This window comes from Ambystoma mexicanum, chromosome 3p (genome assembly GCF_040938575.1).
Source record: "Ambystoma mexicanum isolate Mex_15411 chromosome 3p, UKY_AmexF1_1, whole genome shotgun sequence".
NCBI lineage: Eukaryota > Metazoa > Chordata > Amphibia > Caudata > Ambystomatidae > Ambystoma > Ambystoma mexicanum.
In genome coordinates, this window is record NC_090925.1 from 845,648,621 (window position 1) to 845,674,370 (window position 25,750).

General features: G+C 46.0%; 1 protein-coding gene across 1 annotated transcript in view; it reads right to left on the bottom strand.

Annotated features, from left to right (window-relative positions):
* Nucleotides 1–24,009, bottom strand: part of LOC138580985 (proteoglycan 4-like) — a 111,355-nt gene extending 87,346 nt beyond the window's left edge. The window contains exon 1 of the mRNA XM_069651959.1: nucleotides 23,892–24,009. The gene's annotated coding sequence lies outside the window, so the exon portion shown is untranslated. The remainder of the gene's footprint in view (nucleotides 1–23,891) is intronic.
* Nucleotides 24,010–25,750: the final 1,741 nt, after the last annotated feature.

A 25,750-nucleotide genomic window follows, 5' to 3' on the forward strand; every position in this document is an offset into this window, starting at 1 on the left:
ACTCCCAAAAGACATAGAAACATTCTAGATGATGGCAGTTATAATGCCCTACAACATTGTGCATGCACCATTGTCATGAATCCACGTTTGCCAACTTCCTAAAGGAGTGCTAAATGGCAGTTGTTGCAGATTGAAACCATGCTTTCTTTCTTTAAATCTTCTGCTTGATCATGAATCTCTTATATTAACATGTTTCTACTTGATCCCATCAACACCATAAATATGTAACTTCAGCAGGATTCCTTCTAGCGATGAGAATGAGGAACAGAAACCAGTGGGAGCCTTTTTCCAGAATCCTTGGCTCGTCTATTGGCTCCTGAGCCTGTTGATGATGACATTAGGAGAGCAGCACCTCCCAGCACAATGCTTCCCTAGACGGGGGCCAACACTTGCCTTGCATTATATCACCTTCCTGCATTTTGTTTGCCAGCTCCCAAACCCTTTGATGTCTCTCACTCTTCACTCCATTAGACAAGAATTGGCCTCCTCCTCATCTCCCAAAGAATCCCCAACAGAATATCAGGAAGACATATATGACCTACAGCGGAATGAACATTGTCTGTTCTTTCATCTTTGGGGCTTTTGACTTTGCTGCAAGAATACATACAGAGGACATGCTTTGTCAGCAGGGGTGGACTGGGAACCAAAAGAGGCCCTGGAAATAATGTTCAAAGTGGCCCCATATTACACATGTTCAGGAAGCCCAACTCTTTTCCTATGAGAACATTTGCAAATAAAATAGTTTACCACACAAAAGAGGCCCAGAGTGCAGAGGCCTACCAGGAAATCCACAGTGTTCTCTATAATAGGCCAGACTACCTCTCCTGCCGCACACAGAAGAGGCCCAGGGTCCCCAGCGTTCCTTATAGGCCAGTCCACCTACTCACACCACACAGAAGAGGCCAAGAGTCCCATGCTTTCCTTATAGGCCAGTCCACCCACCTCACACCACACAGAAGAGGCCCAGGGTGCTGAGGCCTACCTGGAAATCCACAGTGTTCCCTATAATAGGCCAGGCTACCCCTCCTACCCCACACAGAAGAGGCCCAGGGTCCCCAGCGTTCCCAGCATTCCCTGTAGGCCAGTCCACCGCTCCCACCACACACAGAAGAGGCCCAAGGTGCAGAGGCCTACCAGAAAATCCACAGTGTTCCCTATAATAGGCCAGACTACCCCTCCTGTCACATGCAGAAGAGGCCCAGGGTCCCCAGCGTTCCCTATTGGCCAGTCCACCCCTCCCACCCCACACAGAAGAGGCCCAGGGTGGGTGCAGAGGCCTAACGGGGTTTATAGGGATTTGCTCGACAGTTAAAGTTTCTACATACAAAAGTTTCGACACAAAAGCATCAAAAAAAGTTTTGAATGCATTTTAAAAAAAACATTTTTAATCGGGGGGTCCCCCCCCAACCTCTTGTTTTCTTTTGAAAACAAACTTTTTTTTTCTGTACGAAACTAAAATAAAACCTGTAACATGAAAAAAATGCATTCGAACATTTTCTTTTCAAAACTTTGTATTCAAAACTTTTGTATGTAGAAACTATTTTTTCGAAAATATAACTGGACACCGCCTATACCGGGAAATATCCAGAATTCCGTATAGGCCAGTCCACCCCTTCCGCCCCACACAGAAAACGCCCAGTGTGCAGAAGCCTACCAGGAAACCTCCAGAGTTCCCTGTAGGCCAGTCCACCACTGTTTGTCTGGGGTGCTGGGTTTATGTGAAATGAATGGCATTTGGATTCTTGGGTCAAGGTGCTATATTGCAGCGGTACCACATCATCTAGCTGTCTACTCAGCTTCCTGCACAAAGACTTCAATGAAAGTATAAAAAGTAGAGAACTTCTGAAGGGTTGATAGGTATTGATTAGGTGTTTAGTGCTGGTGTTCTTCGTAATCCAATCAATAAATGAATGACTGCTCTAGCAATTTGTTTTCGTGCAAAACTGTTGAAGAATGAGGTCTAGAATTTGGATGTATGGCATCCAAGCCATAATTTCAGTTTCCCCACAAGGCCAGAATTGTGAGATCCTGGTAAAATCGGATTATATCATTTGAATAGTTCTGCTTTGGTACCTGCATCGGTTCCATGTCATTTCGCCGACCCCCTTTTTTCCGATGGGTGTCTAGTCGCGGGAGTTTTGCCAAAAAACTTCCTCGACATTTTTTAAAACATTTCATTATTTGTTTTATTGACCTTTCCCAGCTCTTTATTTACCCTTCCCCCCACATTTTTTTTCTCTGACAGGAAATATAAAAAAACAGGGTGTCGGCAAAAGGACGCAATACCCCTGCATCAGGTGCTGGGGCCACTGCACTATGTATCACCATATTTGAATACCAAATATACCTGTTGCAACAACTTTCGAGACAGTCATCAAACTATGTGAGGTCCATATTGAGTGAAATGTTTGTGATTCTGTATGTGAAAGGATCTATTAAGGATGTTTGATGATCAATAACAAGCGTCAAAGTCGTGAAGTGGAATGACTGCTCACATGGCCTTGCCCATCTGCTAATTCACCCAGACAGTGCACCTGCAATTCTAGTGGGGGTGGCTGACGTTGCAAATTGTGTGTTTATGCAAAAACATTGACTTTCATGACTAATAGTTTCCTCCCAACTTCTAGGAGAACACATAGCTTACAGAGAACTGGCACAAAGGGCAATTCAAAAAGTCAAAACCTGCTCAGCAAAGCAGTGAGAGTCCCTAAAAAGTGAACAGGTTAAAAGGGTTTTCACCTCCAATGTGTGCTTCTGTGGCTTTAATACGAATAAAGAAGAGACTGGGTCTGAACAGTGGAGTGATAAAGGGATGGCGGCGCATGAATTTGGTTGGGCCTGGGGCAGCAGGAAGCCTAAATACAGCACTGGATTTAACTGAGTGGGTGTACAATACGTGTGGTACTACAGACAGCAATAGCCACACACATGTGAGTACTAAGTGAGAGAGAGAGGGGGGAAGAGAATGAGAGAGCGAGTGGGAGGAACAGAGTGACAGAGTCAGAGAGAGAGTGTGAACAGAAGTAACTCTGGAAGGGTGGACAGTCTGTGTGGTACTACAGACAGCTATAGATGCACACGTTGTGAGTACTAAGTGAGAGAGAGGGGTGAAAGAATGAGAGAGTGAGTGGGAGGGACAGAGTGACAGAGTCAGAGAGAGAGTGTGAATAGAAGCAACTCTGGAAGGGTGGACAGTCTGTGTGGTACTACAGACAGCTATAGATGCACACAATGAGAGTACTGGGGAGCGAGAGACGGCAGAGAAGGGAGCGAGTGAGATTGTTGAAAACAGATTTACTCTAAGGAAGAAGTAGGGGTGTATCGAACAGAAAAATTATTAAAGGCTAAGAACCTCTAGCACGAAAAATCTCTCGCTTGGTCAGAGGGCGACCTAACACATAGATATATACAAAGGGAAATTTATTTCATAAAAAGTGTTTTGGACCCAGCCATTACATACATGATGAAAAAGACTAATACATAACAAGTCAGTACACTCAAATTAAACACCATTGAAACGATCAGATGATACAGTACAAAAAATACACTCATTTGAGTATATCACTCAAATGACATAAAACAATCCCGACATGTTTCAGTTCTTCCAGGCTATCATTGCATGAACTTTCTTCAGGGGAGAACACAGATAACTTCTTGGTATACACCATGCATTACAGGGCCGCACGTGGGTTATTCCATAATACAAGGCACAAAATGCTCCTTATTTAATGATTGCGTAGCTGATGCTTTCAATGCACACACCACTTGGTCAAACTTGAAAAATATGTTTAAAAAAAAAGAAATTAATATATTTCTCTCCATTTAAATCAATATCTCAACCTTATTTAAAGCATGCATGCAAGAAAAGAACAGATTTACAAAGAAGTATGTACCAAAGGGATAGAAGGCTTTGCATATGCAAAACTACTGCTATGCAAAGCGACAGGCTTCACGAACGCTACAGGCGAGGTTGCAAAGAACAAAATGGTACTGCCATTTGCAATTGTCATTGTGAATCATACACATTGGTATTCTTTGCGAATTGCAAGGTATCTTAGGTGGGAAGTGAATTTCAAACCCTCCTCTCAGTCTATAAGTAAATGTTTAATTGTTGTCTTCCTTCTCATGCGGCACTCAAGTCGAGAGTACATGGGAGCTGAGTGGGCTCCATCTCCCTGGTATCTTTAAAGAGGGGACTCACTCTCCCAGAGGCAAAATATGGGAGAGGAAACTCCAGAGAGGCCAATAGGGTTGCAAAGACGGACATGTGACTGAATCTGCCCAAACATTAAAAGCTCTGTCTATGTCTCTCACTCTTTGGCCCTCCATAACACAGCACCAGCAGATACAGTGCTCTCTGTCTCCCTCAGTCCACAGAAAAATACTTTCTGCTAGATTGGGAAATGCCAGCCTCATCTTGCACTGTCGGACATGTAAATGACTGGTCCCAAGCACTGTTGACCTATAAGAGGTAGCCCGCCTCTTTGGAAGTACTCGACTTGAGAACAAAAAAATGGCTGCCGGGGATCGGGGAGAAGGGACTAGATGAAGTCCCTTCTCCCTTTCCTTGGCAGCCATTAATATGATGGCCAGATGGAGAAAGGAAGGAAATAGCGAGGTAAGTCCTACCTGGATGGGTAACGATCCAGAGAGGGCCAATCAGATTTATTGTAACAATCCGATTGTCCCTTGCCAGGTACAAATGCCTATTGTGACACTACCTTTTGTAATTTCTTCAATTTTTTCCATAGGCATTTCCCATTGGAACAAACCATGCTCATCTTTTTTAACTCCCCGGTCCTCCTCTTAAATACACAGCATATGTCCCTAGTCCTACACTTATTCTGGATGCTGTCAGGAGATGTGTATTCCATTCTCTCTTGCAATCTGCCCTCTGTATTTTCCTCTCTGAGTTGCTATATTGCATTCAAATGAGAAGACAAAGCATTTGACTGGAGCTAAATAGCAAGAAACTATTTGGCCGGAAGCGAATAGCTTTTTTTAGCCGGAATTCGATTGAAGACTAACTGAAAGCTGAAGTTCGGTATATCCCCAGAAATAAGAGACACCAAGAGAGAGAGGGATGTAGACAGAGGGAGGTAGAAGGAAAGGAAGGGAGAGATGAACAGAAAGAAATCAGAGAGGATGAGGGTAAAAGAGAAAGAGATCAAGAGAGAGAGACAAAGAGAGCGAGACAGTGAGGGATGGGTGGAGAGGGACGGACAGAGAGGGATCAAAAGAGAGGAACAGAAAGAGATTAATGGATGTAAAGGGATGACAGAGACGGACAGACAGAGAGAAGAATAGAGAGCAAGACAGACAAACGGACAGACAGAGAGGGATCAACACATAGGCATAGACGGAAAGGCATGAACAGAGAGGGGCAAATAGATATGGATGGTCAGAGAGGGACAAGACAAAGAGGGGCAGACAGAGATGGACAGTGAGCGTCAGACACAGAGGAACAGACAGAGAAGAATGGACAGAGAGGGGTGGATAGAGAGGAACAGACAGAGAGGGGTTTAGAGAGAGGGACAGACAGAGAGGGGTTTAGAGAGAGGGACAGACAGAGGGGGACAGACAGAGAGGGTTGGATAGAGAGAAACAAAGAGGGATGGTCAGTGAGGTACAGATAAAGAGGAGCACACAGAGAAGAAAAGACAGAGGGGTGGATAGAGAAGGGCAGACAGGGATGGAGAGAGAGGGAGAGACAGAGAGGGACAGAGAGGGTTGGACAGACAGCAGCAGACAGAAAGGGATGGACAGAGAGGGAAAACAGAGAGAGAAGGGGACAGAGGGACAGATAGAAAAGGACAGAGAGGGACAGATACAGAGGGACAGACATACAGGGACAGAGATGGATTGACAGAGGTTAGAGAGGAGAGAGAGGAACAGACAGCTAGAGTGCATAGACAGCAATGGACAGAGTAGCTACGGACAGAGAGGGACTGACAGGGGAAAAGACAGAGGTGAACAGACAAAGAGGAGCGGAGACAGCAAAACAAAGACAGAGACATGAAGCAAGTCTAATAAACGGATACAGATCGAAAGCTAGAGCGAGAAAAGAAACACCAATGGAGAAAGGCAACACAGCCAAAGAAGCACAGAGAGATGGAAAGATTAAACACGCATTGGCAATGCCAACAGCTTGGGCTTGTGTGTAGGTATGGGAAAGGCACTTGCCAGGCATTGGTGTAGTGGTATTAACTGGCCATTGATGGTAGCAGGTGCAAAATGGTGTGCGTACCTGGACATCTAATAGCAGTGCCTGGCAAAGTCCTAATATTTTTACACAAGCTCAAGTGTTGCCTTTGTCAATGCTTGTTTTTAACAGGACGTGTTGCTCTATTCTATTGATTGTAATTTCGAACCAGCCCACTATTCCAAAGTGTGTTTTTTACTATGCTGTAATGTGTTTTTCACTCCACTCGTAGCCATTTCGAATTAGCCCATTATACCAGAGTGTGTTCTGTACCCTATTTGTAGCAATCTCGAACCAGCTGCCTAGGCCAAAGTGTGCTTCTTTATCCTTATGGTAGCGCTTGAACTAGCCTACTAAACACACACTGTTACTACAGTTGGCTGGTAGAAACACGAAATAGCCATCTCTCCCAGACGGTGCAGCATCACTATGTATGTGCCGGGCTTATATACAGTGCTACTAAGGGCCACTCTAAACCTGATCACTATAACCAGCACCATAAGCCTACTCCTCCCACTCATACCTCACTCAACCATGATAGATCAACTAGCAACACTTTGTCGACACTACTGTCACCCAGTAACTCAAGTCCTGCATGCCCACTAACCCCTAATACATTCAACACTGCTAGACCATGCAGTCCTTCTACCAGGAACCTGAGACTCCGCTCCAGGCTAACTAAATTATTTGAACCACTCGCCCGGTCTACCCTCATTACAAACATAGCAAACAATAGGAAAACATGCCTTCTAATCAAACCATCCAACGCTACCCTAAATACTACTCTTCTCAATCATCCACCACACAAGAAATGCCAACAGAACAAACCAACCATTTAATGCTCTCCCCAAGAATGAAACTAATATCCCACATGGCATCCCATCAAAATCACTAACAGTGTGCAATACCCCACACTTCAAAGGACCTCCTACAGTTAGAAAAATTTGATTTCCTAGCCATCACTGAATTTTGGCTTCATACTGCAGCAGGCCCTGCCCTCATGCTGGCAGTCCCAGAGGATTACACAATACTGAGAGCAGACAGAACTGAGGCCCGCGGTGGAGGCTTAGCTATAATGGCCAAAACTAACTTAGCCATGAGACTATCCTCATCGCCTGATGTCAAATCCTGTGAATCTCTGATTGCCAAACTACTGACTCACGGATCCCAAACTCTTACCATTAACTTACTATACAGACCACCCGGCCCCACTGGATCGTTTGAGGAGGACCTAACCAACATCCTCTCTGACAACCTAAAAAACACCTCACAAATCCTTCTGTTAGGTGATTTCAACCTTGGGTTTAAAGGCCCCAAAGACCACCAATCAACACTAATCGCTGGCACTCTCGCTGAACAAGGCTTTAGTCAAAGAGTGACTCTTCCTACCCACAATAAAGGAAGAACCCTTGATTGGGTGGCAGACTACAACTGTAGTGTTTCCATCACGTCCATCACTCCACAGTCATGTACAGACCACCACCTCCTAGCATTCTCACTAGAAGCTACGCTACTGAAAACTAAAAACAACCCTTCGGCCCCATCCATACCCACCAGGAATAAGAAAAACAAACTTGTACCTCTGATACTACAGACACTGAACTCCCTACCTGACTCCACCGACCCCTCCATCCTAGTTGAGGAATACAATAAAATAATGTCCAAAGCCCTAGATTCCATTGCTCCGCTAAAATCGAGAAAGAGCAAGCCTAAAATGCATCTAAATACTTGGTTCTCTCCATACCTCAAGTCACTGAGGCTGGAAAAAAGAAAAAGCAAAGCTATATGGAGACATTCTCCATCAGACGTGAACAAGTCCAACCTAAGCAATATTTCCTCCCACTACAAGAAATAAATACTCCTATCCAAACAAGACTCCTACAACAAGAGAATTCTGCAGGCCAACTCTTGCATAAAAGAACTATTCATAATCCTCAAAGAACTCAAAACTCCTATACCGGTGCCAGACAACTGTGTGAAGGACAAAAACTGGTGCACTAGCCTTCAAAAGCCTTATCTAATAAAGTAACATCCCTCCAGAACAAGATAGCCAACAAAAAAGAATACCTTCACAACTCCACCCCACAACCGAGCATGTCACAACCTAGTACGCCCCCGCCCTCACACAGACCCATACATCGTTTCAGCTTCTCCAAAGTGACCCTCCTAGAGGTAAAAAAAGTCATCCTCACCCTCAAACCATCTAACTGCCAAGGAGACCCATGTCCAGCCCAAATTATTAAAGACGCTGCCAGAGACCTATCACCCTTTATCTCTAAGCTAATTAATGCATCCTTTTACACCGGCAACATCCCCAGCAACCTCAAGGAGTCCTGGGTACTCCCACTCCTCAAAAAGCAATCATTGGACCCCTCCATACCTACAAACTACAGCGCCATCACCACAGTTCCTTTCCTGCTCAAAATCTTAGCCAGGGTAGCATGCCTACAAACACAGCAATATCTGGAACAAAACCATCTCTTGGGAGCTCGTCAGTCAGGCTTCAGGCCCCAGCATGGGACTGAAACTGCGCTGATAGACCTCAAGGCACAAATTGACTCACTTCGGGACAATGGAAAAACCGCTGTGTTACTATTACTTGACCTATCAGCGGCATTCGACTTGGTAGACCACAAAGTCCTCTGAAACCATTTGGACTTGGCCGTGCACTTTTCGCATGATGCTGTATGCTGGATACAACCCTTCCTGACTAATAGGACCATGCGCGTCTTCTCTCCCTCAGCAACCGCCGACCCCATTCCCATCATCTGGGGGGTACCTCAGGGCTCATGTGTCTCTACTACCATGTACAACATATTCACTAAGCCCCATTTTGATGATCTTGATGGTCTTGGTATCACCTACACTAATTATGCAGATGATACCCAGATCCTCATACTGTTGACAGGAGATTATGACAGGGATTTGGCCGTGGTGAATTGGGTGTACCTCATCATCCGGACATGGATGGCCACTCACGGTCTATGCCTGAATGATGACAAAACTAAGTTCATAATCCTCGGCTCCACCCACAATAAACTCACCCACAAATACACCAGCTTCAATATAGATGGCAACACCATCAAAGTTGCCAAAGAAGTTAAAACATTAGGTTTCTACCTAGATGCCTCCCTCTCCTTCACCAAACAGGTCAACTCTATGGCCTCCGCCACTGCTTACACCTGTAAGCTAATTAAAGCTGCCATGCCTTTCCTCTCCACGTATATCTGCACTACCTTGGTCAGAGCCCTAATTCTATCAAAACTGGACTATTGTAACACCCTATATTTGGGGGCCAACAAGTATATCACCAATAAAATCCAGATTCTCCAAAATAACGCCCTTAGAGCAGCGCTGGGCATAGCAAAAAAAGTTCATATTTCAGAAACAAGGAGACTGAATAATTGGCTCACCACTATTGACAAAATATTGCTAAAAATGGCCTCACTTACCCATAAGTTTCTGAACAACGCTGCCCCACGTTATCTTATTGAAAGATTTAAGAAACAATCTTCCATCCGCCCTACAAGAACGGCCAACTCCAATCTCCTGACGGTACCTAGGTTTAAACTCTCCAAAAGTGGAGGATGCAGCTTCCCAGTTAAAGCCGCTCAGCTGTGAAACCCCTTGCCCCCTGCTCTAAGGGCAGACCAAACATACCCACACTTCAGACACATCAATTGGATTAAAGAAAATGACAGCTAAACACTGGGCTCCGCCTGCCAGCTCCACTCTTCTATCCTACACTGTACATTAGTTCTTCTACATATTGTGTAAGGTCTGCCGTAACACTCTGCTACACGTGTCAGCCCGATCTCTGTCTGTATATATTATGTAAATATTTATTTTCTCCTATTTTTGACCTTGTGACTGTATTAATTTGTTGACTTTATCCCTACTGTAGACATCTGCATAACCACTGTATACACCTGTACAGCACTGTAACTTAAGCTGAAAATATTCTTGTTTCTTTCTGCGCCCTGATACCCTCTGTTCTCGCGCGCATTATAAATAATAAAACAAACAAGCTTCAGTGAAGGACACGCATAGTGCTTAATAATCTAGTGCCAGAAGGCATACCTGGTTAAGACATTTTTATTACGCAAGTAGCATGTTAACAACTCCAATTAAGTCATTAACTCTCAGAAGACTGCTTTGAAAAAACACTGGCAGGCACTTTGAGTGCAAAGTTTGATGGTAAGGCTTGATTAAAGCAAGCACAAAGAGTTCCCATGAGGAGGTGCTTTTGTCGGGAGGGGCAGAAACTTGTTGGGAATGGCCATAGGGATTATCATGGCCATGGGCAGTCAATGGTGGGCAAATAACCAAACAACATCTCCAAGCAGAGGCACTAACTTCAGGTTTTCCCGGGGGTGCCGGCACCCAAAAAAAACAAAAAGTCCCATTTAAAGCATAGGGACTTTTATGTTGATGGCCTTTCCTTGGGAGGGTGGAGCGGCGGGCCCCAGAGCACCCTCGTACTCAGCACCCCTGCCTTCAAGCTTTGTGTCTCTCCACATATGACATTGCTCCCCATCTGTATTCTAACGCAATAGTATCGGGTGATAGGTGGCGCTAAAGTGCCACCGAATTCAGTATTCTGCACTAGTTTCGATTTATAATATTCTGAACTAAAAAGTGAGGCAGACAGAGAAAGAGATAGAGAGGGAGGGAGAGGCAGACAATGAGAGAGCAATACAAAAAGTGATCAAAAGACAGAAGAGACAGGGAGACAGAGATATAAAGAGCAAACTATATTCATAAAGGAATTTTTGACATGTTGGAATCACAAATTATATTATTAAATAATAATTAGGCATCTGTAGATCGAGCACTGCAGAGAGGAAGGGCCACAGTGACAGCATGGGACAGATAACCGGCTCTTCCACCTGCACTCCGTTTTCCATGCCAGGCTTAAGGGCAGCAGGTCGGGCAGTGAGTGGTAGCTGTGCGCTATTTGTGATGTGGGTGGCGAGGGACTGGGTCAGCTTGAAAATGGGGAGAACATTTAGATGAGGACAGTATCGGAGAGGATGTCTCTCACCTGCAGAGGAGCAGCGCTCAGAAACCAGTACAATCTGGACGATGGGAGGGCAATCTGAGGCTATCAGGGCGAACCACAGGGATTCTGGCCAAGCTGAGCCCCCTCGAGAAGCGCTTCGAATAAGTAAACCCGACTCATTGGGGCATGGCGCTAGACTCCATGCTGCATTATCTGTTCTGGCGACTTGTGCTCACTTGACCTTTATAACAATTGAATGCACCTTTGTCTGGAATCCTGTTTGCACAGCATTACTTCATATACATCTTTGAATACACCAATTAAAAAAAGAAAGAGGAGTGCATTGAGGCCAACAAGGCAGTGAATGCTGAGCTTCATGATAAACAAGAGTGAGCAACACAAGTACCAGAAGAGATAGGAGACACTGGGAAATAAAAATGCACCCAAAAATGTAAGATGAATAAGGGCACACCAAGTGTGAGTGATAGAGGTGTGCATTAACCCACTGACCTATCTTAATGGCCAGACACTGCCATCTCTACACACCACCCATAAGTACAAGAGGGCCAATTCACAAAGAAATCCCCTGGAGTAACTCTGTGCCCATGCCATGCCAGGAGTAAACCAGGAGTACGCCAGAGTGATTCGCAGCACGTTCTTGGTGAATCCAAATGCCCTGTCTGGGCTTAGGACAAGGATAAGTCAGAGTCACTTCCAGTGGCAGATTTAAGGGAAAGGGCCCCGTGGCCAGCACCTGACACAGGGCCCTAGGTGGGCAGGTTAAGGAGATGGAGCTCAAGGTGGGCGTAGTTCATTGTGGTCACAAGTGCACAATGGTGAACTTTAGGGACAAAAGCTATTTTTTATAAAGTTGTCTTTTATTACAGTTACCTGTGTCTACGGGTCTGACTAACTGGAAACAGCTGGGCCTCCTCAGCAGGCTTTGCTATCAATGGTAATATTGGAGGATCAAGCCTGAAACTTATTTTGGTTATGAACATGTTTCAAGGCCAGGGGCGTAAGAGAATTACAGCTTATGATGACCACACAATTTCCTAGAAACATGGCTCTTAGAAAACTAGTTGGATCCAATGTTTGTAATTACAACTGTGGAAATGTTTCACAAAGGTATAACACCTTGTCGAAATATGTCTTTAATAAGTACACGTCGCAGTACAATAAATTCAGTATTGTGCAAAAAATAAAAACAGTCCCTTTATAGACATTCTTGTGCAATAAGCGAAGTAAAAACACAATTGCCAGCTTCATACAATTATACAATGAGAAGACGTCAATAAAGATCCATTCATATATTGCACACAACAAAATTCTCTTGGTTTACACAGGAAAACCTAGCATCCAGGATGGGGAAAACAAATGTACAATCACATTATTTAGCTTGACCTCTTTCTATAATGTATATATATATTGTCAGGTGACTTTACTATGTGATTTGTGCACTTTTCAAGGCATTACTAGACAAATAATGATTTACCCTTTTGATTACCAAGCCTTAAAAATACTGATATGAAGTATACCTGGGAAGATATGTGGTCAAGTTCTTACATCTCCACCTGGGCCAGAATACTGGTTACGCTACTTAAACAAAGTGTTTAATCCTGGCCAAATCATGCAATCTCTTCATGCCTGAGCTACCAATATTGGGAGCCCATAAAAGCAATTCAGTTTTCAACTTTTGTTATGCACTCTCAAAAGTCACTAAACTCGAACAAATGATAAATATTGGTTATGTGAATAGCGCTTCACCAAACCACTATACATAGAACATATTCACATACAATAATCACCCAACTAAAGTTGGCACTGATTTATCGACCTTGGAAGGTTGACACACACACACACACACACTGAGCTACCGTGTTACTTAATAATATACTGTCCATTCATATAGCAGACAACATAAACTTCGCTTGGCATATACGTGAAAACCTTGATTCAGGATGAGCAAAATAAACATTTCACATCCTTGTTGCTTGAGCCATTTCCATAATGTATATACATTGGGAGCCCATAAAAGCAATTCAGTTTGATACTTTTCTGATTGGCCACCCCAGGTGCCACCCCATCATCCTAAACTATGATCATTATTTGTGTGCGCTCGTACTTCATGCCTCCCCTGCATAAGTCAGTGCCCCTTAGGGAGACCTGTTAAGATGGATTTCTGAACTCTGACCTGGTGGGCAGAGGTTCAGGAGGCCAGCCTAGTTTCTTGGAACAGGGTAACCTTCTGGACAAGCCAGACCAATTAAGGTAGCTTGGCGGCGGTCAAGACTAGGTCTCAGGAGGGGTGAGGGTGACTGAAAGACCTCAATGAGCACACAGAGTAACGTACACTACAAATCACTCCCAGTCAGGTGTGTATATATATATAAAAAATACAAATACATTTATTTCAAGGCCTTTGAGTTTCAACACACAAATCAAATCACAGTAATACTATTAAGCCAACACAACCCTATCTAGATATATATATACAAGACCAAGGGGAAGGAAACAGGCAGTGCAGGTAGTCTCTAGTCCCTTCTGCATCCAACACACTCCTAACTAAGAGGCAGCCCAATCCCTAAGAAGAGTGGAGCCTACTGTTCAAATGTACTTGCAATGCTGGTGCACGCGGTAATGCAGATGGGCAAAAGGAGGTCTCTTCAAGGGTCTGTAGCAGCTCAGGAAGGTGGGTGAGGTGATGAAGAATAGGTTCCCACTATTAAGCAGGGCCTCCACTTGAAGGCAGAGTCGATTCCAAGAGTTGGGAATAGTTTGCTTGTTTGCACTAGCAGTGGAAAGGAGAGGGGCCCTCAGGGGCCACTTGTGTGTAAAAAAGGATGGAGGCACTAGGGGCCACTGGTTAGGGTTGCGATTACTCACAGACCCCCGGTGCACTCCAGACCAAACTTCAGCAGTCGAGTCCACTTCGGTTGCAGGTTCAAGTGTAGCAATTTGGCAGCTCTGTGGCTTTCAGCGACGAAGATACAGCAATGATTCCCAAACGGGACAGTGGGTGATTTCTCTGCTCCTGATAGATGGATCAGGCCAGTTCCACTGCAGCATGCTTCAAGTGCAAGAGGGTCACAAATGCAGCACACTTGCAAAGTTTTTCACCACAGCTGGGCGATATGGTAACCGCGTATACCCAGGTTCGGGTGCACTCACTTTACTCCAGACTTGGGAATGCCAAGTGTACGAAATTCGGTGTGAGAGTGCCGTGAACACAGAGCTAGCGACGCACCAGGTTTCGAGGGTCACCTCAAAACAGCAGTGGTATCAGGGCAAAGAGTCTGCGTAAACTGGTCAGCCCACTGGTTGGCCCAGCGACACTTCCGAGAGAGCTTACTTGCAGGGTTTGTTGAAGGTGCCGAGAATAGTTGGTTCCACTATTCCAATGGGTCGAAGCATCTTCGCAGACCTTCTATGACGACCTGATGCAGAGAGGTACCAAGGGACGACAGCGGGCTCAGGGTGCCAAACCTTCTAGTGGGTCACCAGCGGTTCCTCGACTCGGCTTCTTAGTTTCAGAATACTTGGATCCTATCCTTCGTTCAGTGAGAACTGCAGAGATCGACATGGTAGGGGTGTTTGGGGCCTTCTCTTATCCAAAACGAAAGGACCCAATGGGAGATCTGCTCACATACAGGCATACCATATGTGGACCAATCACGGACCACAGTGCACCCAGGCTTTCACAGCACTCCAGACTCTCTGGCACCCAGGATGTGAATAGGAACCAGACGTTCCAGGCCACATGTTGGAGGCACACACACAAGGCATGCAGAAGCTCATGAAAACTTAGCGCTTCGCGGGAAAATGCATTCCCAAATAAGGACGGACCCGGGTTGGCTCGACCTGAGGAAGGTGAAGGGGCAAGATGGCCAAAGGACGGGACAAAGAACCTTGTGGCGTGGCCATTTTGGAGCCAGGCCACCTGTTCATGCCAAACGCGGTAATTGAGGTTTACCTGGCAGGAAAGGGTTAAAAATATGCGAAATTATAAGCTGCCACCAGCCCTGTCCAAGGCACATCTGCACTTCTCCTAAAAAATCCTTCGAGAGTATCTAGGGCCTTTGGAAATGATTAATAGACCCAAGTGCACTGTACTGGAAGGTACATTGTACACTTGTTGCATGTTGCAGAAAAGTTGCAACATTGGAAAGAACTAAGGGAAACAAAGTCTCCCAGTACTGATTGTCTTAAGGGCATGTCAGTTTCCCAATAAAAAGGAAGCGAAAAGCCCAGAGGAGGCTCCTCTGGTAAAGTCAGACTATGGTGTTTAACATCAGCAAAATGTTGGGGGGGTACACAACTGGAGGGAAAATTACACAAAATGGGAATCTTTCCTAACAAAACCCCAGCCAAAAGAGCCTGGACAGCCACTGCAAAGCACACTTTAAGCATTTGTGCGGCGCATTTGTTGTTTGAGGACCAAACTAGGAGGAAAGTCAGCTGTCAAGACTGTCAAGACTGCCAACAAATGGTCTGTGGACCAAGTGAAGCGACATTTCTGTTTTTGCCCCTCGAGGTGTCTCAATGTTCCTACTGGCCCCCACTCTTTTACCATTCTATCACTGCCTGCGGCCTGGTAGCCCTTGCTGTGGGTTTTAAGTAAATGATGTAGCACCATACAGCGCCAATGTATTACTATTCTCCCCCAATCAAGCTGTTTTGTTAATGGATTGCGTGTGGAAATCCTGAAGAACAGTTTCAAAACAACACCTAGAATATTTCCCAACGCAAAAGCAAGAGCGCCACTGTAAAATGGGTTAAGATTATAGATTATCTCAAAAAAAATAGTGAGAAGCTGTTCCATGCTGTTTAAATACCAAGGGGGCGGGGGTGTTGGATTTCCTTACCATCCCTTTACAGGTATGTGTCACAGGCGGGATCCGAACGCGGGCTTCCCATGACCTAATGAATGCACTTAACCACTAAACCAATGCGGTTCTTTTAACACAGCGAATGCTGCGGCAGAATGTGTCCTTTGTGTTTCTTCCACACTGACATTTTTGTTTATGGCACTTGATGCCACTGGCTGGTGTCAAAGCAGAAAGGGCCTTGTGGCCTGTGTCTCAGAGAGAGACTGGGAAGGAAAGAGGTGGGCAGGGCACAGGGTCCTGCTCGCTGTTTGTCCACCTGGCGACCACTAAATCCGCCTCTGGCCACTTCTATGTGAATCGGCCCCTGTGTCTCTGGGCATCGAAGGCTTTTCCTTCAATAATTAATATTTATCCAGGTCTGCTCATCGAAATGCTAATCTTACCACCTGATGGCCCACTGTTGAGCCAATTTATGCATTGGAAGTTTTATAAAACACTGCTTGCATGCAGCGTAGCTCAGTGCTTTGAAGGAGCAGGTACTTGCTGGCGCCGAGTACCCTCACTTCTTTTGTTTGACGGACACAGTACCTGCACTTCTCAACAGTAAGCAGGTACTCAGGTATACGGGGTACCTGCACTTCTGGGTTTTCTTTTCAAGCACTGGAGTAGCTGAAGGGTGCCATTAACTGGGATATTTGAGCTGCTAATGCCACCAGTCACTGTCATTAAGGGCAGATCCTGGCAGAGTGATCTAAAAGTTTGTTCCCCAAGAACCAAATCCATTCCATGGCATCGGGATATCCACACAAAATGCATATGGAGTGCAGTGCTTCAAAATGGGAGTTGTTCACCCCTCCAGGGGTTATCCTAAAAACGTGGTGCGGTTCTCGCTCGCGGGAATCTGGACTAAGCGTGGGTAGAGTAGGGCGATGTATGGCATAGCAATATACTGTTCACTGCAGTGGCATAGCAACATGCCATGATACAACATACAGTGAAATAGCATTTAGGGCATAGACAAACCTACCGTGAAGTAACAAAGCACAGTAGCAGGACTAGCTACAGCATCATGGCATAGGGCAGAATATCTAAACTTAGATTAACAGAAGAAAATACTGCCATGGTCCCACCCACCCCCCAGTGCCAAGGCCGTTTTTGGTGATTTCGGTATTTCAACATTCAATGGCTTCCAGCGTTTTCTCTTTCATTAACCCCTTAAGTGCCAAGGACGAGGTATCTCTTCCTTGGCAACAGGGAGGTAATCCCAAGGACAAGATACCTCGCCCTTGGCACTGAAGGGGTTAATATAAACCAGGAAGTAGCAATCAAAGACCATCACCGTTCATCTCTGCATGATTTGATTTGACTGGTTATTTATAATGTGCTTAATACCCAGAGGTTTCTAAGCGCAGACCCGGGGATCGAACCTGTGTTGCTCCGTGTCGTCTTGCTTGCAAGGCGAGCGCGTTACCCTTGAGCTATCCTCCCGAGACAAGGGGCCATATTCGCCATTTACCCCATCAAAAAGAAGAGATTCGCCCGAGAGAAAAAAGCACAGCTGTGTATTTGGGCATAGGTAGTAGAGTAGGAAGGAGGGCTGATGCCAGGACTGAGGGGCATACAGCGCTGAAGTGGAAGTGGGTGCTGAAGGCCGGAATCAAGGTGCATCAGTAGAGCTGGGATTGGGGCCCGGGTCTGGAACAGAGCTGGGCGTGCTGGATTAGGATTAAGATGCATTAGCGGAGCCTAGTGTTAGTCTCAGTGCTGGAATAGAAGGGGGCGGTAGGGGGGCTGCAGGTCAAGAATAGGGTGCAGCAGCTGAGCTGCCTTTTGGAATCCGTACTTGAATAGCAGGTGCACTGTTGGCCGAGTGGGGTGCATTAACAGCGCTTGTGTGTTGGTACCAGAACTGAAATAAAGTGAGTTGTGCTGCGTTGGAATTGAAAGGAAGAAGCAGAGCCGCTTTTGGGTCCTAATGCTGGAATAGGAGGGGTGCTGCTGGTCAGGATTGAGGTGCATTGGCAGATCTGCGTGTGGGACCCAGCACTTTCATTGCAGGTGCACCGTTAATCTGGACTGGGGTGCATCAACAGAGCCGTCCCCCAGTCCTAACACAGGAATAGCAGTGTGCGGGGGCAGATCTGGGTGTGGGACCCAGCACTGGCATACCAAGGGTACTGCTGGACTGAGGTGCATCAGCAGAGCTGCCCCTGGGTCCTAACACTGGAATAGTAAAAGGGGCAGATGTGGATGTGTGTCCCAGCATTGGCAGAGCAGTGGCACTGTTGTCCTGGACAGAGGAGCATCACCAGAGCAGTCCCTGGTTCCTAACACGGTAAAAGCAGATGGGCAGAGCTGGATGTGGGTCCCAGCCTGCGGTGCCAGCACTGGCTGGGGCACATGACCAGAGCTGTCCCTGGGTCCTAACAGGGGAATAGCACAGAGGGCTGAGTTGGCTGTGGGTCGCTCATTGGCACAGCAGTGGTACTGTTGGTCTGGACCGAGGTGCATTAGTAGAGCTGACCCTGGGTCCTAATGTGGGAATAGCAGAGCACAGGGGCAGATCTGGGTGTGGGATCCAGCACTGGCATTGCAGGGGTCCTGTTGCTCTGGACCGAGGTGCATTAGTAGAGCTGACCCTGGGTCCTAATGTGGGAATAGCACAGCGCTGGGGCAGATCTGGGTGTGTGTCCCAGCACGGGCATAGCAGGGGTCCTGTTGGACTGGACTGAGGTGCATCCGCAGGCTTGTCCATGGGTCCTAACAACGAAATAGCAGAGAGGGCAGCATTAGCTGTGGGTGACAGCCCTGGCATAGCAAAGGTACTGTTGGTCTGGACAGAGGTGGTAAGTCTGGTGAGTTTCTCTAGTTTACCACACCCGCACTCTACCTGACCGAGGCTGCAAAGGCATATTGGTACAACAGAGCTAGTACCTTTTCGAAATCCAGTACTCTAAACCTCCCACCACTAATTCTGGAAACCCTGAACCTGCTGCCTTGAACACTACCACTATAAAGTAGGAGTTCCCAAGCACCACAATGTCCGGAGAATAAGATACAACACCACAGAGAGGCTTTTTCGACTGTGAACCCAAAACAATTACAAAGCACCCCAAAAATCTGGGGTCCCCAAGCTCCATGAAGTCTGAAGACTGAAATACAACCACCACAGAGAGGCTTGCGCCACTGTGAAATCGATACCTCCACAAGGCCCCAAAAAGGGGAGCCTAAACCACCTAGAGGCTAAAACCACCTTAAGTGATACACCAATACAAGGCACTATCATTACATGGACGCACAACCAGAAACCCTAACTCTGTAAGGGCCTACCACTCCGAGATCTAGAGCTGCCAAATAGTCCAGCCAGGGAATAGTCCTGCCCCGCAATAGCTTCACCCCAGGAATAGCCCTTCCCCAAGAACAGCCTTACCCCTGAGATAGATCTGCCCAGAAATATTTAATGCCTTGGGACAGCTCAGACCCTGGGATAGCGCGCGCCTCTGCGATTGCTCATGCCCCAGGAATTGCTCCGGCCCCTGAGATAGCACCTGTCCCTGGAATAGTTACTGTCCCTTTGATAGCTCCCCTCCCATGGGATAGCTCCCTCCCATGGGATTGCCCCCACACCCCCAGCACACACACACCCGCCCTAGGGATAGCTTCATTCTTCTGGGATAATTCCACCCCTGGGATTGTCCCCATGCTAGGCTTAGACCCTGTTCCAAGGACAAGGTTTTTTGAACAGAGGATAAGGTCTAGACCAAGGATATGGCTACAATAGAGAATGCAAGCCCCGGATAGGTTACCCACGAGAAAGTTGGATGCCTGAAACAAATGGACGCCTAGATGACTAGAACACTGGGATAGCACTGGAATGCACCATACCAGGAAAGACTGACGCACAAGAAATAGACAAATCTGAATAAACCAATTAGAACAATCCCAACCATCTCAAAACATCACAAACCTACACCAAGAAATAACACACCTAGCCGTCTACCACAAAAAGCCCCTCTGCTGAAACAAGACCAACATCACTTTACTTATCGCGCTACAAATCAACCTACGAGCCACTAAGACAACCACCCAGCCCAACTAACTGCAAGAACAGGAGGAGGGTAGCTGGTAACCTAACAGACAGGCGTGAAACCCACATAAGCAAAACTGAAAAAAACTATCTCAACACACCATTTGTAACAAAAAACGTGCATGACACAAAGAATCATCAATATGAGCAGACAGATGACCCACAAGAAAACATCAACCCAAGACGCAACCTTTCTGACCTACCCAACGAAGAAACAGAAACAACCGAACAGAATGTGAAATTTGATGGAAAAACAAATCAACACCAACTCAAACTATCAATGCCACCACCAAAGGACAAACTAACTGCAAAAATCAAAATGATACACTGCAACCTAGTCAACGACATATCAATGTCAAAATAATCAATGGAAATACACAAACTGCTAAGTCCTGGAGGAACAGACATGCTATTCCTCACAGAAACCTGGCTTACTCAAAACGTCAAGGTAACAAAGCACAACTCCATACCCAACAACTTCAAACTTAAACAAGCCAACCAAGAAGGGAAAAAAAGGAGGTATCGCCTTGCATACAAGGAGAAGCTAAAGATAACAGCATCACCACTAAACATCCCAAACTGCGAATCACTGCTCCTAGCTTTAGATAAACAAACCAACCTATCGTTCCTACTTATCTACAGGCCACTTATCTACAGGCCACAGAACCATCCAATTCAGAAAAGAAAATCGAAATCCATGAACACTGCAAACCTAAAAACCAGATTGAAAGCCACAGCACCTTTAATCACTGTTTTAGACTCAACCAGCATAAAAGAAAGAACGGAGACAATCCAAAAATAGATGAAGAAAACACTAGATGACATTACACCAGAAAAGCCATGCACCCCCTCACTAAAGAAAACAATGGTGAGATGTTTTGCACCCCACGTCAGAGCAATGAACAAAACTAGCAGGAAAACTGGAAAAAGAATGCAGGAAAAACTATGAAAAACAAGCAAAAACCAATACCAAAAACAGATAAGATTATACAAAGCAGAAATATTCAAACCAAAAAAGAAGCACTACAATGAACGTAGCACAAATTCAAGCAACACCTAGAAAGAGCTGTTCATCATCATTAACGGACTGAGAAACCCAACAGCATGCAACAACACACCAACCCCATCACAAAAACTATGTGATGACCTTTCAGACCACTTAAAAAACAAACTCACAAACATCCAGCAAGTCATTAAGAACATGCCTACAAACACCACCAAACCTCCAACAAGTCAATTCTGGAACCATCTTCTAGGCTAAACCACCATCCACCAATCTCGACAGAAAACTTCAACAGTCTTATAAGAAAAAGCAACAAAGCCATCTCTCCACCAGACCCCTACCCACCACCAGACACATACAAGACTATCCTTACCCAAAAAATACCTGCAGAATATTTCCCAAACCCTTCAACTGCTCACTAACAGGAGATGCTCCACAAGCCTTCAAATTGGCATACATCAAACCACTCCTTAAAGACCCATCGGGAAACACAGAAGACCTAACCAACTACTGACCAATCTCAAACATCCCATACCCAGTGAAGTTACTCGAAAGCTATGTCTACGAACAAATCCTGAAACATGTAGAAAATAATCGGACAGTAGAGCAGGCACACGTAGGTTTCAGACCCATAAGAAGAACGTAAACAGCATAATTATCGATCTGGGATGATCTAAAAACCAACGCAGACTCCGTCAAATCGGCACTAATAATACTTGATCTATCAGCAACCTTCAACACAGTCCACCACAAAACAGTCATCAAAAGAATTGAAGATATAGCAATCAGCAACACAACGCTACTCTGGCTAAAATCCTTCATGATGGAAAGAGCAGAAACGACGTGGGTAACACTATTCAAATCAACACCCCACAAAACAACATGTGGAGTCCCACAAGGCTTATCACTCACCATTACTATTCAACATCTACATGACCCCGCCCATGTTAACCTCATCAAAAGACAAAGCCTCACCTGCTACAACTGCGCAGATGGCACACTAATCATCTACAGAATCAACATTAGCGAAGAACAAATTCCAACGCTTACCAACTGCCTCACAGAAATAAAACATTGGATGAGTGCTAACAGCCTCAAACTCAACCCGGAAAAAACTGAAATCATGATCGCACCCAACCATCACCAGATTCCATGACCCACTAAATTGGGAAACCTACCAGAACCTTTCAAAGTGGTCAAAAATCTCAGAATACCTATGGACAATGAACTAACACTCTAACCACAAGTCTACACATTAGTAAAGAAATGCTTCTGCCACCAACATACAATCAACAGGATACTCCCATTCGTCATCTTCCCAGACAGAACGGTCACCATCATCTCTCTCGTCATGTCAAGAATAGACAACGGCAACAGCATCTATCTCGGAATCCCAGAATACCCGATGAAAAAACTACAACGAATACAAAATACAGCTGCAAGACTACTTCGCAAACTCATTAAGACTCACTAAGAGAGAACACATCACACCAGAAATGAGAACACTACACTGGCTTCCAATCAAAAAAATGATTTTTCTTCAAAACACTCTGCACAACACACAAAGCAATCCACTGTCAGGGAGCAGAATTCATACGAGGAAAAATCTCCATCTACAAACCGAAAAGAACATTAAGATCCAGCAACTGCATTCGCCTCGAACCAAAGAATACTTAAAGCGTGAATTGGGGATCAGCATTCTCCTGCATAACGGCGAGACTCTGGAACTCACTCCCTAAGGAAATACGAACAACAGAAGATCACCTAAAGTTCAGAAAACTATTAAAAACATGGCTCTTCAACTCACCAAGCTAAATCGAAAACATCATAGAAGGAAACCACCAACACAGCACATTATAAACACTGAAGACAACAAAGATCTGACTGCCTGAAAACAGGGCCACCCAACAAAATAAAGCATCTTGCCAGCAAAACACCAGAGACTAATACTAACTTGTTGGGTCAACATAACCTGCAGAAAAAGACTCAGGCGACTACCTACTAACCATACTAAAAACTCTCTAAATACTCTGCATACTCACCCTCAAACACTGAACAGATCAGTCATGTACCTCAGTTGCAAAACACCATCAAAAATACCAACCGCAAAATGCAAATACTCCACAATACCCAACAGAAAACTAAACCAATCGCACGCACATCACCCCATACACACTCATGCACCTAAACACCACATAACATTAACAAACTAAAAACAAACCAGCACACAGTGACAGTTTTTCCCGAACTGAAACTACCAACAGCACATCATTGCTTCTGTTGTGCTTTTCCCTCTCAATCCCACTAACTAAGCCCCCACAAACCCTTTCCTTTTCAAATCCAGCAGAGCACATGGAAATCATGAAAATGGCATTGGAGCACGGTATAAATCAAAACATAAATAATAATTTAGCATTTATATAGCGCTACAAACCCTCAGGAATCTGAGCGCTGCTTATTAATACCCACGGTGTCTGGTGCTCATTTATCGACCTGGCAGGATTAAAGGCTGAGTTTGGCCCGGCCGGGATTCGAAACGGCGTCGGCAGGCACTGCACTGATGTCAAAGGGAGCACTCTACTCACTGTGCTCTGGCATTGGGTTGGACAGTGGAGCATCACCAGAGCAGTCCCTGGCTCCTACCACGGGAATAGCAGAGGGGGTCAGATCGGGCTGTGGGACCCAGCACTGGCAGAGCAGTGGTGGGGGGGGTGCAGGTTAGCGTGGATGGGTGAACTGGTAAAGCTGTGTGGCAGTCACCTACTCACCTGAGCCAAGCTGTGCGATTTCTGCCTTCTGGCTGAAGCGACTCCTCCACGCTCAGCTTTGCAGGTGGAGCTCTGCCAGGCCTGTCGTGCCCTGTCTCTTATACCCTCTGTCAGAGACGGTCACGTTGCCTGCCACCAGCCCAGGCGCCATGGTAACCAGACCTGAAGAATACCACCGAGGAGACTGGCAGGGCTGTGCACCATGATCTCAGAAAGGCAGGTTTACCCTGGGAAGAGTCCCCCAAAGAGGCCAGTCAGCCACATGTCAGGCCAGTGCCCATAGGCCAGTCCCCTTAGCTACATCCTTCTACCAGCGTGTCAAACCAGAGTTTGCATTCTGAGCCTTATGTAGTTCATGTGTGTACAAGGTGCGTCTCCTATCGCCTCCTGCACGGTGTGTTTTTCTCTGGCATCCTCCCTGCCAGGTGTGCTCATAGTGTGTTCACAGAGGGAATGTTTTAGGCGGGCGCAAAGTCTCTTTTCCAGGAAGAAATCCAACTCGCCACGTGTATTCCTTTATTTTCACCCTTAATATATTGATACATTCCTACCTGCTGTGGGTATTTAGCCTGAAACCCAAAGTTAGAAAATGAAGTCTTGAAACTTAAAGTTCGAAAAAAACACCCTTTTGTCATGACTTACTATGTGAACACTGGAGTTGCAAAATACAGATTCCTGTGGCATTCCATTCATCAAAATGGGGTGTGAAGTTCTTGTGCCTCTGCCCCCCCCCTCTTTCCCCACCCTGTAGTCCTGCCTGTTTCACAAACCTTATTATTGCCCCTCCCCAACTCTCCCCTTTTTACTTTCTTGAGCAGACTCGTCTTCCTCCTTTCCCCGAACCATGTATCCGTCTGCTCTTTTGAAAACGTCTTCTCTCAATATTAAAATAAGAGCACCCTCTGCTTCCCCTCCGCAAGCACCTCACTCTCTAATACGGGTTTCAGTTCTTTAAAAAAAGAAATCAAACTTTTGTGTTTTCTTTTAGGAGCTGGCGTTATCTCTTCAGGGTGAAGCCTAACAGAAGAGTTACAGCCAACACACGCCGTCCTTCAATACAGCGGCCACTGTGAGCTTAGTCACCTCTAGGCGGATTGAGCGATCGTGTCTCTGGAAAAAGGCTGAAAGTCGTGCACCACCGGCACCGCCGCCAGAAGGCGCTGACGTGCTGACGCCTCTTGACGCAGCCCAGTCCCGCCTCGCCACCCTCCGCACCGGATAGGCGCTCGTGCTCGCCTCTCCAGTACACCACAGGCCAACCACACTCTCTTTTCGAAGAGGCGCACCCACGCCCAAGAGAAGCACGATTGAGCGAAACACTTTCATTCTGAGATCCGGATAAAATGTGTGTGTACATTCTCAGCTCCAGTTTTCCATGCCACCATTCTGAGGTGGGTGGAAAGATTGGAGGGGAGATGTCGTGCTTTCCATCTAGCTCTACAAGCTGATCAAATCTGTCTTTATGGGGCCAGCGGGTGCACCAGTTATGTTGCCAGTAATTCTAAAAAGCCAGCCACTTTTCTTATTGAGCTTTCAGTAAATAAGAGAAGGGGTGCTGCAACCCGAGAAATGCCTTCATTATAAAAGAAAACGTAGTCAGACTTTGATGCCAGTCGTCCGCCCCCCGCCCTTTACCCCCATTCTCACTTTGACAGAATGGCCCTCATTACGAGTTTGGCGGTAGCCGTGCCGGTAAGACCAGCAGGCTGCCGCCGGACCCGAACAGATTTACCGGCTCCGGACCCGGTGGGTGTAACACCACATGGACACAGAACTCGTAGTTAGCCGGTCCGGAAAACGGTGCCGGTACGGTTTTACCGGCACCTTTATATCCGGATTTACCGGCTCCGGACTTGCCG